The sequence below is a fragment of the Poecilia reticulata genome, chromosome 6 (genome assembly GCF_904066995.2).
Source record: "Poecilia reticulata chromosome 6, P_reticulata-male-v2, whole genome shotgun sequence".
NCBI classification, from domain to species: Eukaryota; Metazoa; Chordata; class Actinopteri; order Cyprinodontiformes; family Poeciliidae; genus Poecilia; species Poecilia reticulata.
The window spans coordinates 12,087,283-12,102,467 of NC_088835.1; the positions used below are offsets into that span (position 1 = coordinate 12,087,283).

The following is a 15,185-nucleotide window of genomic DNA, read 5'->3' on the forward strand; positions in this document are numbered from 1 at the left end:
CTTTATCGCAACACAGCAGAAATAAGAGAAATACAAATGTCCTTGCTTTTTGTTAAAAAGGCACGTTTCGTTTATTCGAATGTTTAGAAGTTTCCCTGCCGCATAATGTTTCTCTATCTCCTTTCTGCTCTCACCGCTGTGTTCACTGATTACGTCTCTCAGGCGCGTGGGGCAGCATGGCAAACACAATCTCTTGAAAGAGTGCCAGCTTTGGTAGTGTGAATATCACTTCCCTTGACATTTGTCTCTTTATCAAAAACAGCCCTCAGCCAACGCAGCAACATCTGTGATCAGCTGAGATTTGCAGATTACAGCGAGCAGCATTCATCAGTCTGCTGCGTGAACAAAGCAGACATGCAAATAAAACGAGTTTCGAGAGGCTCTCGCAAACGCGCTCCTCTCACGTCGTCCTGGCGGTAATAGATCGTCGCTCGCAAACGAAGTCCACTCTGTAACGTTCACTTAATTGCCGTCTCGCATCTTCTGAGAGTGTTGGAATCGATATGCAACTTTCATGTCGTCAAGGCGAACGCAGCGCGGGGCTTGTCATCAATTTCACGGAGCGCAACAGTGTCGGCTTCATTAGCTAAAACTTTGTTTACAGCCATTCGTTTTACCTGAACATGAGCAGACTCAGAAATATTGATCCGGTCATTTTGTAATTTAAACACTAACAAAAGTTTTCTTTTTTTTTTTTATTGTTGAAGCAGAGGAATCACGTGCAACTTTTAAGAAGCCACTTCTAGTCATTACCTTACCCTTACGTATATATATATATACTGTATATATATATATATATGTCCGTAAAAACTAGACAGGCGTCCAAAAGTGTGAAAGTCTGGACTCTGAAGTGAGCCGCCCTACAAGCCCGTTAGCCCAGTTTTATTGTTGAGTCTTTGCCACAGGCTCCATATATCATTAGTTTTCTGTATGCGGTGTGAGTGATAAGAGGCCGTGTCCCATTTCAGTTTAGGTATAAAGAGCTTCCTCATGTCTGCCTGGCAGGGAGGTCCTGCTGAGATGAGGGATGTCAGCCTGTCGCCCTGACGCATGGCAGCTGTTTCCTGCCTTGCCCCGCATCTATAAATAGCAAAATATATCACCTAATGTAGGCCATTTGGTCAAACTGAAACTAAACAGGACATCTGCTCTGGGATGTTTCTTTCTCTTTCACCTCAAGCGGATTTCTTGTGTATTGATATTTCGGAAGGAGTCTAACTTTGTGTCCTCTAATGATCTCGCCGATGTCTCCCTCAGACAGAGACTTTAAGTGTTAAAATTTAAAATAGTAATTATTTCATCTCAAGTTTAAGCGTAATTCTTCTAACAGTGCAGACACATCCCAGTAAATTAGAGCATCTATTACAATTCAAAATGTGAGACTCATAGTTTAATTAAGAACAGAGAGATATTTCAAGTTTTTATGTAATTTATTATGGCTTACAGCTAATAAAAGAAGCCACAACCAAGTACTGAGTATATATGGAGGACAGTAAATTGACATAATGTTCTGACATCAGGCCGACATTGCTGCATTCAAAAATAGTTTAACTGGTTTTGCATAATATAATTTTATAACCTTTAAAGCTGCAGTATGAAACTTTAATAATGTTCCTTACAGATTTGTCAAAAATGGTGCTATGTCTTCACATTATGACATAATCTGTGAAAAAAATTTAATAAAACAAGCTCCTCTGTCTCCTCCCTGTGGTCATACTGCCACCTGCAGGAATATGCCCCTTGACAAGAAACAACCAATCAGAGCCAGTAGAAGGATCAGATTGGGTCTGTGAGAGTAAGCACTATTCACAGACCCTCCTCCTGATTGGTTGTTTCTGATCGGGAGAGATGCGTTTCTGCAGGTGGCAGTAGGACTCAGGAGGCAGACATTTTTTCACATTATCCGTCACATTTTACAGCGTTGTGACACGGTGGCTTTTTAAACAAATATGTAAAAGAGAAAAAAAAGTATTGTTCACAAAAGTGAATTACTACAGCTTTAAGGGAGTGGACAGAAAAGTTTGTTTCCGCCTCCTTGGAAGAGCCAACTCTGAAAGTGTTGGAAAGAAAACCCCAACTGATTGTCAAACCTTGGATTCAGTACCAGTTTCCTCCGTGGGGCGGCTGGGCTCGGCACCAGGATGAGGAGGCTCTGCCAGAAGGAGCTCTTGACTAAAACCGCTGCTCCTTTGCACCTGAGGGAATGAGTAGAGGCGTTTCGATAGTCTAGATGCCTCCTGGGCATGTCCCACAGAGAGGAGACTCCTGGCGTAGATGCAGGTTACGCTGGAGGGACTATAGACCCCTTCTGGGCTGTAAATGTCTTAGGATCCCCAGAGCGAACTGGGGAGTGTCTCCAGGAGGAAGACGTCCGAGTTTCCCTCCTGGACCGGATTTTCGATAAGTGAACAGTGGATGGATTTCATTTGGATTTGTTAGCTTTAAGCCAAAATAATCACAAATAATTAAAAAAAAACTTCAAATATCAATCTTCATGTTAAAAACTATATGAGAGGAGTTAAAAACTCACAATTTTTTGCCATTTGCACATTTGAAAGCAGGAATACATTTCTGTTCTATATGTTTTTGTATATTTCTTGTAAGATTCAAATAAATTAGCATAAAACTGGCTGTGCTGTATTAATATCACTGCAGAGATAATTAAGCACTCTGCAGTATCAAGAACCGAGCAATAAATCATCACAAAAGGAAATAGTGAAGATATTTTTATTATGCCCACACACAGTAAATTGAGCAAATTAACGTGACTAGTAGATCAGTCTCTGATGTATGAATTTCAGCATAATTTAGTACACCAATGAGAAACATCATAGAGTCCATCTCTGGATTGCTGAATAAACATGTAGCAGCAGACTATAAGTCGCTTTATTAACTTGCCTTTGAGAATCGTAAAGCTCTCGTCTTTGAGTCCAACAGTTTGACCCAGGACTTAAAACGCCGCATAACGGCATCAACAGTAAAAGCAACTTGAAAAAGACTTGGAAAAACTTTAGAAACTGTATGCACTATTTGCCAAAGCTTTAAATATTTGATTGATTTTATATACTGGTGGTTTACAGTTGAGGATTGTTTTTCTGCATTGTCATTAACCTTTGAATTTCATCTTTTGCTCTTGTAGTCCCACTCCCTCATAAGGATTCCAGCAAGATATTAAGGATTGCTTAAAAAAAAAAACAGCTGAGGGCAATCAGCAACCATTGATCGTGCATTACAACGTAATCCTGAACCCCAGCATATTCCTTCCTGTAGCGTTTTCTATTACGCAGCTTCGCAAGGAAGTTTACAAAACGAGCATGTCCTATTGAAATACAGAAATATTTTAAACCAATCCTATATACAGTCAAATAGGTCCTTTGCTTTGAAACCATTCTGCCTCCTTATCAAGCAGCTGATAACAGTGGGAAGAAATGACTCTAAAGAAGAGAGAGTCTCCAGCAGAACTCGAAACAATATGAGAGGGGATCTGCTGGGAATCCGAGTGAAAAAGTAGCAACCAGAAAAAAAAACAGATACTTGATTATCAGATTGTTTCATACCGGTCAATGTTTAAAAGTTAAAGTTCCTCCAAACTTTGTGTAAATGTCACAATAGCTAGAAGAAATGTTAAATTTGTTCCGTTCACTCACCTCCGTTGTAAGAGGAAGAGGAGAAATCCGGTTATGATTGCAACCTGTGATTACTCTACAATACTGAATTATAAATGACTTTATAGGGAGTTTGTAATATATATTCTCTATAATTAAAGCTTTTGCAGAGTACAATAATTCCAGAAAAAACATTCCTGCAGTGGAAATGCAAAGCTAGGTCTTGTGATAGACGTTAGGGTTTTTATGCAACTGCAGTATCTTGCGGTAAAACTCACGCTGAATATTTTTCTTTTTTCTAAATAATAGAATATACTGCTAGAAAAACACAAACTGCTAGAAAAGAACAAACTTTAGGCCCTCTTAATGTAGCAGTGCGAAAATCAATCCCAAACCCTGTTGGCGCCTCTGAGGCAAATCAAGATCAAGGCTCAGAAATCTTCAGAAAGCAAGAGGAAGTGAAGTAGCCAACTTATAAAATCTGGGCTCGACCAGAAAACAGCGAGGGTGTAAATGAGGAGGGAATCCAGCAGACAACACTGGGAACAGAAGGTGTATACATACAGAGGTGGAGAAATCAGGAGACGAGGGACAGCTGGAGGTAATTACTGGGGATGGAGGAGGCTGAACATTAATCAAAACGGAAATGCACAAAGAATCAGAACAAAACTAAATACAAAATGGATGAGCTGATAATGCTAGATCCAAGCTTACGTAAACAGCAAGGAAATAATCAAATTATAAACACAGATGAAGCCCAAAAAAGCCCAGAATCGTGACAAACGCATCCTTTCTCAAGTTGGGCCTCGTTCATCCCTCGTTGTGCGTCGATGTCCTGCGCGAGCATACGCAGGTAGCGATGCCATCGGGTTGAATTGATTGCACTGCTGGTTTGTTTCTGAGGTTGTTTCACAGGCAAATCAGTGTCGGCTTTCCAATTTCATCTCTGCGTGTCGTACCGCCACACCTGAAGCTCATGTGCTGTACATGCACATAACGTCCAGCTGGAAAATCATTTTTACTTTTATAGACATTTAATCTCATTTACATTTTTTTTTTAGACACCCGAAATTAGCTGTCACTCAGGAAACGATCTAAGAAGAAAGTTTGAAAAATAATCAAATAAATATATAAAATGAAAAAAACTGAAACTAAAAGAAAAAAAGAAAAAAAATACAGACAACCTTTAAGTTGCCTTGCCAAAAACTGATCTTGAGTTTAAAATGTTTGCGGATAGCTGCAGGTTTTAAATAATGCACACTAGCTTCCAAGTGAGCAGGAATCTGGGCTTCAGAGGTAACAATGGTGTTGCTGTGAATTACGGTATACCAACCCCATTTCTCCCAGACAAATTTCAAAATTCCAATTAAACAGTCAAAGTGACCTTTACATACTACGGCAAAGTATCCCCTGCATGCATTATTCTGTTAAATTTACGTTTTTAATCTCCGTTCCTGAGCACGACGTACATTAGAAGATGCCAAAAGGTTTAAATGTCTAAAATGTGCCTTTTAAAACTTTTAGAACAAGCAAGCAAACATTAACTACGTAAAGTAATTTCTCAAATGTTGAATTAAAAAAGGCTAAAAACGGACAGTGTTTTGGCTTGTAAGGCTCCTAATAAAATACCAATAAAAACACTGAAAAAATGTCTGATTCATGCTGTTGTTTATCACGTGCTTTCATTAAGAAGGACTGTAAATACGGCCCATTTTTCTTCGAGGTCAAATTCCAACTTTGACTATTTTGTTTCTAAATATAACATGTTAAAGAGAAGAAACATATGTTGGAAAATTTTAAATGTAAAAGAAAGTAAAGGGACTACAAAATTATCCCCTTTCTGCATCAAAGTAGATTTCTATTTCACATCAGTGCTTGTGCTGCTCGTTGATTATACGCTGAAAATGGTAAAATGGTAGGTGTTGCCAGTTTTTATTCATTTAAAGAATCAGGGGGAACAAATACAGGAATTGTTAACGTTTCAATCAGTCGGTTACGGATTAGAGCTGATCATGGGAAAACTGGCCGATAATGAAATCTTTAACAAACAGCAATTCAAGCCAAATGAAACAAAATCCCAGACATAAGATCATACTCTGGAGTCCAAATTCGTGAGATGAACAAGTAAACATTTGCTCGGGGTTTTCATGTCGTATGTAAACAACGGGATGTGTGACTGATGAGTGGCCAAACTCAGACCATTATTTTCACCTAAAGTGAGCAGACATGACTGCAGTGAACAAGCGCATGTTTTCATTCGAAGCTCCATCAATCACATGATATAAGGAGGAAAAAAAAAAAAGAACAAAGTCAAACGACATATCGTGGACTCGAAGCTCTGATTGTGTCTCTTTGCTTGGAAAATGATGAATGACTTTAATATGTTGTAAAGTTTACCCCTTCAGTGGACATAAATCTGATTATCTAACCCTGTGAATTCCTTGTTAAACATTGGAAACCTGCTGTGCTGCAGACGAGGACAAATACTGATTCTGGGATTAAAAGCTCCCAAACCGCTTATTACGGTTTATCTTCAGAAAGCAGAATAATTGTCACCCTGAATGTGGTCATAAAAGGTTTTATATCAGATACAGCAAGGATACTCATCTGTCTTCTTTCAAACCATTTCCAAGGATAATCAGGATCTCTCACTTGGAACTAAGGATATTTTCATGCAGAGCTGCATCTGGCAATGGATTTCCAATCGCATCATTTAGTGCAACAAATATCACCACACAGAATCATCCTAAAGAAATACTATTTTCCAATACCCGTCTTTTGTTGACATTGATTATAGCACCTGTTTGCAAGCATGGTGCGGTGCTGTAGTAGCGCATTAGGGAACCTGCTTAAGCTGCAACTGTTTATAAAAGTTTGTGTCTGTACAGTTTTGTTACCGTAACTCTGTCTGCAGCTAAGTGTGTTTAAAATCAAAATGGACTGAGATAGGGCTGACCAAGAAAGAAGCTCTACACCAAAACTGAAACTTTCGAGCTCAGCTGAAATGTTCAGCTATTTACACAAATAAATTGAATGATTCCTGTGGAAACATTTATGGTCAGAGTAGAAGGAGATTGAGCCATTTATCCACAAGAAGAAGAATGCTACGAACAGTCAGTTCCAGTGCTTTTAACTGACATAAACTTATTAAAACTCGTGTGGTTTCTTTACAACCTGCAAAAGGCATTTTGTCATGGTATGGTGGTGAAGTCGACATATTTAATGAAAAGATTCTAGCAAAAACTTACAAAAACACTTGAGCCACAAGGATAACAGGAAACCGGGTACACGAAGGAAGCAGGGGAAAACAGGAAAGTAACAGGAGGAAGCAGCAAGGAGTGAGAGCGTGAGACGAGTTTATATACTGTGAGAGTGAATGATGGAACAAAAGACCAGGGTTGATTAGTTAACGGGTTGCAGGTGTGAGGGGAAAGAGCAGAAGATGGCTGGAGGAGAGAGGGAGATAACTGGGGACTGATAAATAAAACTGCATACATAGTTTTCACATACATAGTTTAAAACTCTAGATTAAATTCACAATTCTACTTCCAATTCCTGTTTTTTAAAAAAAATTCAATTTATTGTCTTGAATGTGACATCCTGAAAATGAATGTGTGTAAACTTCTGGAAATATATCGATAATGTAATGCATTCAGCTTGGAAAGTAAGCTGAATGCATTCAAATTTATTCAAACTTTAATCTAAGTTGCACCACAGGACAGCAATGTTGCATGTGATTCTCCCCATGGTGTCAGGGTGGGGACAGCCTCGGATCTGAGCAGTCAGCCTCGCATTAGACTTTTACTCCCATTTTGTGTAATAGGCTCTGATAGTACCTGAGTATTTCTGTTATCGCCGGTTACATAGAGAAATTACTTATCAGCATTTAAAGTGTTTTTTTTTTTTTTTAAGTTGATTAGAATTTTTATGAACTTTTACTTATAAATTCCTGATTCCCTTAATGGGATCCACAATTACTTGTGGATAGACAATAGACTTAATTTGTGAAATATTTATTTTAAATGTAAATAGAACACACTAATAATACTGTTGGCTGTTCAGTTCATATACATTTTAATAGTTCACACGGACGTCGCCATGTTGTTTACGCTGCAATGCATTCTGGGTAAATGGAGTACGGTATGCTTGGTTTACTGACTAACTTCGTCCAGCCAAAACCGCAACGAGTAACGTCATGACGCCTTTTCACTTTGAACTGCTGGGAATGTAGAAATCACAAGGAGTAATGAAGATGAGGAGGACCAAATGGAGGAAAAGGAGGAAAGAGTTGGCGGAAGAAGGTGATGTTTTGCTGCTGCTGCCTTCAGCTTCACAAATGAAACGATGAATTACTCGTACCTCTGGTCGGCCTGTGGGATTCGGTAAGTAGTTCTGTAGCTCTGTGTCCGGTCCAGTAACAGCTGTCCTTGGCCAGGGTTTCAGATTCAGTTGCTCTGCTAGCATGTGAAAGAGTTTCCAGCGCTGCCTGTCTGATGTTTGTTCCAGCGTCTTCCGCTCATTAGCTGGAGGCGGAGTTTAGGCGGTTTGTGGATAAAAACTGTAGCTGGCCTTAGCTTGCCATGGTAGCTACCACCTGTTAGAATAGCGGTTCTCAACGTGGGCGGTACCGCCCCCCAGGGGGCGTTCAGAGGACGGCAGGGGGCGCTGGCGGACATTTTTACAAAAGGGGGGCGCTGGGATGCCTTTGGGGGGCGTTTAGTCGAAGGTAAACTTTACACCTTAAATGCACAACAATGCCAGTTTAGACTTTGAGCAACTTGGTAAAACTGTATTGTGTAACATTAAACCATGCTTGGCTGCAACTGTATCGATGGCAGCTCTTCTTCTATTCAGTGTTTGTTAGCTTCTGTTAGCTTCTTGGCGCAGATCTGTTCTCCTACTACTGGTAGCTAAAATTATGATACCCTGACTGTGTATCCCTCTGAAAAATGAACCAATTTAAATAAAGAAATCCCTCCCTGGGTAATACCACGATAGAGAGCGTTCATTTTATAGCGTTAACATCGGTGGTGTAAGTGGTCCGGTATGAAACGGTGTCACAGAACAACGGTACCACAGCACTTTTAAATTTCAATAATCTAGCCATCTTGGGTTTTGAAGTAGGAATGGTAAAACACGTTCTGGATATTTACAAACCAGGAAAATATCTGTTTAATTTAGCTCTGCCTAGAAATCTACAAATCAGACACCAAGCGATACCTTAATGAAGTTCTTAAACTTTGTACAGGGGACAACCTATGAGGAAAACTGGATGCTAAACAGGCACTGTCTGTATCATACACTGCCATTGCAATAAAAAATGAATACATTTTAAAGCTTGTTTACACATTTTGTTCCATCAGTGCAGGTAACAGTGAATGCTGCTATGCAGCACTCTGTTTCTGTTTTGCTTTGTCATAAGCTTAATACATTTTGTTTAAGTACACAACCGACAAGGCCTTTCTAGGTAAGAGTGTAAAGTTGAAAGCAAACAGAAATACAAGCAGAATATGCTTTGCATTCTGTTGATTGGATTTGTTTGGTTCGAAATGTTGTTTGGTGTTACTTCAAATAGAATAGATCCTCAGCATCAGAGATGTATATATTAGCCTTCCAGCTATGTTAGCTCTCATCTTGAGGATTTCTTTCTGGTGTGGCTCACTCCTGGTGTCCTAATCAAGGGTCACTCGACTGCTTAAGACATTCATGCGTGTCCACATGAGTATTTTCCTTTCTTCCCGAGGTATTTGCGGAAAAACCGTAACCAGTAGATTATTATTTGTATTTTACCCCATCAGCCAATTGTCTGTAATCCCAATTGTGAAGGAGTTTAGGAGTTGGCCTAATCTTTACACAGTGGACAATGAAAAATGGAATCTGCCTCATTTTTTTCTTCGATCAGCAGGCGAAGAAACACGAGTGAGTTGGGCAGATAAAAAGCTGTCCAGATGAGTAGCATTAATAAACCAAGACACCGCAATCAATTTCAGCCCAAGCTTGGTGCCATTAACTTTCACTGGAAAACTCAGTTTTAAATCCATGGAAATACTCAACAACGGCCATCCCTGACGCATCTGCTTATTGCCCATGACGCTATAGTGATCTTTTCTGTCCTCTGGGAGGAGGGTCACAGGATCATCTCTAGATATTTATTACAGCGTCCGTCCAACTTCTAATGTGACATTCAATTACCTCAAAGTATCAGGCCAGTGGTGCATTAAAAGAAATCAATCTTGCATGGAATTTATTAAAGTAAATTTCCCCATAACTCTGTATACACATGTCGGTGACAGAAAACAAGCTACGCAGCCGTTGTTCCAACTCCCATCGTCTTCCCCAAGAAACGGCATCCATCAAAGTTAATGGGCTGTAATCATCACCACAAATACTGTGTCATACATCCCACTGCTCGCTCCGGAGTATTCAACTCCTAGTCAATGGGATGTAAAGAGTGACAAGCCTGAGGAACACAGTTTCCCATATCATTAACAGTGAGAAGTAAGAATTTGAAGAAAATTCTAAAAGTTTTGCAGATTTTTTAAGAAAACAAAAAAAAACGTCTTACGTTTGGGGGCCGCAGTGAAGAAACGTGTATTAGTCAACACCAATCAATTCGAGCAACACTGTGTTTCAGGCACCCTTCATTGCTGTCGCCCTGTGAAATAATTCTTATTAAAGCACCCCACTGTCTAACGACAGATCTGCTGTGTGGTGGATGGATTCATTCCACAAGCAGCCAATTCTACCAGCTTCAAATCACATCTCCCAGCATCCAGTATGTCTGCTTATCTCCAGGCTGTACGCCGCTGCTGCTGCTGGACTTCTGATTAGACATTACACAGGTGGAAACACACACATGTGCACCCACAGAGTCCTGTATCCACCATGTCAGAGGACATTAAGCTGAGTTTTCTTCCACAGCTTTGCGCTGACCTGTAACTGTAAATCACAGGGCCTTGCAAAAGTCATACACCCTAAATATTTGAACGTTTTTGACATTTTTTATTTTGCTTGGACTTTTTTTTATTTTTTTTTTATGACAAACCAATACAAAATAAAAGTTTGAGGCAATACTTCTGCTGTATTTGCAGCTGAAGGTTGGTCGAGAGAAAGGCTATAAACATTATTCTTTGAGTCTTGCCAAAAATTCTCAAATAGGTTTAGGCCTAGACTTTTTCATAAATGAGTTTTCTTAGCTCACCCTTTAGTTGTAGCTCTCTATTGAAGAAAAACTTCCCCACAACATAATGCAGGAACCATTATGTTTCATTATGGAATTGGGAAGTTGATGTAATGTTACATTAACTAAGCCAACGAGATCAATTTTTATCTGATCAGATCACCTTCCTTCATGTGTTTGCTATGCTATGTGGTCTACATGACCACATACAAACGAGACTTGTTTTACCTTATTTTCTTTTCAGCTAAAGTTATATTCTTTCCTTCTGCATCCTTTCAAAGATCAACACTAAAACTAGGAGACATTTTAAATATCCAGAATAAATAAACAAAACAACCAAAACCAAGTAAAATGGATTATGAAGTCTCTATCAACAAGCTTGCCCTTCAAAATACATTAATCATTAGGCAACGGGTAATACTGCCAGTTCGGACTTTTGTGGAAAACAAAAAAAAGTATAACTCTACTAGTGTGCAGTAAGTGTCAAACGTTTGCAGCATTTTTCAAAATGCTGCTTTTTCAATGAGATTAAAGGTCAGTATCTCTTTAGCAATTTAGTAAACCGTCTTTGTGCGCACTATTTGGCTCTGGCCTTTTTTATTTTCTTAACTTAACACCTCAGTGATTGTGAACTGCCACCAAGACGCAAACCGCCCATTAGTTTTTGTTTTCTTTAATTTTTGTCCAATCTGCATCGGATGATTATGTTTTTGTCATTCAGTCTCTTTGGTAGAAAGAGGGATACATATGACAAAAACAAACAATCAAGCAACTGGAAATTATTAAAGTCTTTTTAATTTATAATGCGATTATTTGATTTATTGCTTATGTTGGATATAATTTTAGAGCCTAGCTACACTTTAGGCCTCTTCCCAACTGTGTTTGACCTTTCTGATGTGTTCCTTTTGGTGGATGATGTGTTTACCAATCTTCTCTAACAAACCTATGAGTCCTTCAAAGAACATCTGCATGTATACTCATATTTAATCACTAAACTTTATCTTTCTAAGCTAGTGACTTGTAAGCGCAATGACTTAAAAGAAGCTAAAGTCATATACACCCAACACCTTTGAGATTGTTATTTGTAAAACATTTATTTTCCTACACAAGGTAGCACTTATGTGCTACCTTGTGTAGGAAGGTAGCTCATACCAACACAAGGTATGTGCTACCTTGTGTTGGTTGTTTAAATAAAATCCCAATAAAATACATTCAATTTTGAGGTTGCAATGTGACAAAATTGGAAAAAAGTAACCTAATGTAACCCAACCTTAATTGAAAGTCAAGCAGTGAATCCTGCTTCTGACATACGTCACAGTTGCTTAATTTAACCTGAAGAAAAAAAAGAAGAAATTATGACGGCATTAAATTCATCTTTGGAAACCTTGCACCTCCTTAAAGAACAAAAATATAATTATTCCAGCCTCTTTGCCGCAGTATATCTATCTGTCTGTCTACCTTTACCTTGGTTCCGCAAGGAGCTTTTCTGTTTCTCTTATCGTCCCATTCAAGCACAGACTCCTCCGACTGCATGACGACCACTCTAGCACTGAGCCAGAGCGATTCCTAAGTAGTGCAGCTGTGCAGTAGCTAGCTGGCTAGCAATTAATTTGTCATGAATGGAGATTAAAGGTAATTATGCAGCCTACGTGATGGGTACTGGGCTAAATGTGGAGCTAAATTATGTCTTGATCACATAAATATCATGGTGGGCCGAAGGTGCTTTGTTTAATGGAACTGATTCCAGAACGCCTTCTGCATTAACTCAGCTGCACGTTTTCTCAGGTTTCGTCTTAGGCATCTCTCTGGTGGTAGTGATATTGTTCTGTGATGCTGGAGCATTTTCTTTTTGAGTTCTGGAGGGAAATTGTATTGAGTTTTCCTCTAATGTATTCTTGTCCACCTGTCTTGCTATGAACGGCTAGTAACAAGCATGGCAGATTCAGGTTACACGGATCAATGTGTATTGACTTCATTACAGTGTAGATGAGAGATTTAAACAAAACACCACTCTTGAAATTTAGATGCACACCGCCCAAAAGAAATCTATTGTTTTTTTGTAAGCAGTTTTTGCAAACAGCCCCTGATAGTGTTGCACTCAGATTGGTTTGTCTGCATTACCCAGAAACATGACTACAGAAAGCCTTTCTGCATGCAGATTAGAAAGGCAAATCCCCTAAAGTCTAATATGTTTCTTGAAGGGTGGGAATACTTAATCAGATCCTGAGCAAGACATTTATAAATGATTGGCCAATGGGAAATGGATTTTTATGTCGCTGTGCTTAGCTTTCCATTAGTTCTACAAAGCCAGGTGGCTGCGCTTGGGCCTGATTCTTAAGAGAAAGAAAGTTCCAGGTCAATTTGACCATTTGCAATTTCGTCTCCTTTTCAAACCCAGTTGTGTAGTTTTTACACATCTCGGTGCATACCAGTTTTTTTCTCGTAATTGTTTAAGAAAAACCTTTTCTGTTTTGGGAGAGAGCGAAACACTGAATCAATCAGAGAAATGCGCATTTGCCTTAGATATTTTATTTAGAAAATCAGAGTATCAGAGATCAACGTGTGAGAAAAGAAAAGCAAGAGAGAAGAAGTGAAACTTAAAACATACAATTCTTTTTATATATCTTTCAGTCACGTACACGGTGCCTTCCACCCGTCTCTCTCCTGTATTGAGTTTCTCTCAGTTTTTCCCATCTCTGGTTAATTGGTACCTCTGTCCCTAAATCAAACCCGGTTCAAAGGAGTTTTAGTTGGACAAAGAAGAAACACATCTTCACTGAAACCTCTGTTATCAGTTCCATAAGAAAAACACTTGCTCAGAAACCTTCATTATTAGCTCATTCTTCCAAGTAAGCAAATCAAAGTTTTATTTTCCAAGGCATAATTCGGTAATTTGATCATTTGTGGCTATATACTGTAAAAGTAAAGGTAAAATCTCACAAAACATTTTAAAAATATTTTCCACAGACTTTTCTGTGCCCTGTTTTCATTTACACTAATTGACAAAGCTAACAAATTTAGCACAGAGATTATGACCAAAGCAACTGAGTGATCTAATGCTTGTTAATATTATTTATTAATGAGCACAAATCATCCATTCCCCAAACAGGGGGGTGGGAGGATGACAGCAATTTGGGAATGAATTGAATTACTGTCAGTGTTTCAAGTGGAAGTGGGACACAGGTTTATTTTGAGCCCTAAAAAGTAGAGTAGAGAATAGCCAGAACTGTAAAGGTATAAAATACCAGCAGGACAAAATGACCAGCACAAAAACAGCAGTTGATGAGAGTTCTCGCTCTTAACATATCAATTAACACCCAGTTTTTGTTTGCTTGATTTTCCAACCACAAATAAATCTAAAAACAAAAAAAGATACAGAGATATCTTTTTTGTCATTCTATCTAATGAGGTGCTATTGAAGTGTTAATGTAAACACTGTAGATGTGATGCCATTTTTAATAGAAAGATCACATGTATCACACCCAGTTCTCATGGCGGTGTTCTGATTATGTTCAAGTCTTTTTTCTAAGACTGTATGGTCTCTGTCGTAACATTTAAAAGAAAAACTAAAAATGCTACTTAAAACAAAGATGTCTGGTAGCCTGATGAGATTTGTTGCTATGCCATTCCCAAAAACACACATTAGGGTTTTTAATCTAATAAAATACATGTTTAATAAATGTTTTTACCCTATAAAATGATGTTAGCAATGACAGAGAGACTGTATTGGCTGCTTCGGATCCCTGTCTTTCTGTCTAATGTGACTTTCTCTTTGCAGTGTGCCCAGACAGCTTTCCATGAGTAGTCATTAGATATTAGGTTAAAAGGACAGCATACAATGATCTAGATCTTCACTAAAATGTTACAAACTGTCATACAAACATCTCCATCAGTGCAGACTACAGTCACATATCACTAGAAATAAACGATAAACCGATGTGGGTTCTAGGTGATGTGTTGGCCAAACACTTTAGTACAGTGGTCCCCAAACTACGGCCCGGCCCGCCTCCACATTTGGTCCGGCCCCCTGAACAATACCAGAGAGCATTCAGATTTTTTTTCATTTACCGTATTTTCCGGACTATAAGCCGCTACTTTTTTCCTAAGCTTTGAACCATGTGGCTTATATGTGGATTTTTCTTCAACCATCAGGGGACTCTTTAGCAGGAAGTGAATCATTGGAAATCAAAATTGGAAATAAAAGAAGAAAGCGCCCATTAAAACAGAATTAGGTTTTAATAGGGAATTGAAATTTGAGAATGTTGCTCAGGGGTTCCCAAACTTTTTCCTGTGAGGGCCACATAACTTTTCCCTCCTCTGGTGGGGGGCCGGAGTCGGTTTGTAACAGAAAAAGTGTGACGATTGCAGGAGTGCCTAAATGTAAAAATTTATTGTTTTCC

The 15,185-nt window shown here is 38.9% G+C and overlaps 1 protein-coding gene and 1 long non-coding RNA gene across 3 annotated transcripts in view; one reads left to right on the forward strand and one right to left on the reverse strand.

The window, feature by feature from the left end:
• The window catches only part of LOC145551948 (uncharacterized), a 45,022-nt gene extending 33,119 nt beyond the window's left edge, over window positions 1-11,903 (reverse strand). The window contains exon 1 of the long non-coding RNA XR_014087843.1: window positions 7,965-11,903. This is a non-coding gene — a long non-coding RNA (uncharacterized LOC145551948). The remainder of the gene's footprint in view (window positions 1-7,964) is intronic.
• Window positions 1-15,185, forward strand: part of LOC103466333 (A-type voltage-gated potassium channel KCND2-like) — a 71,276-nt gene that overhangs the window by 23,077 nt on the left and 33,014 nt on the right. The window lies entirely within an intron of this gene.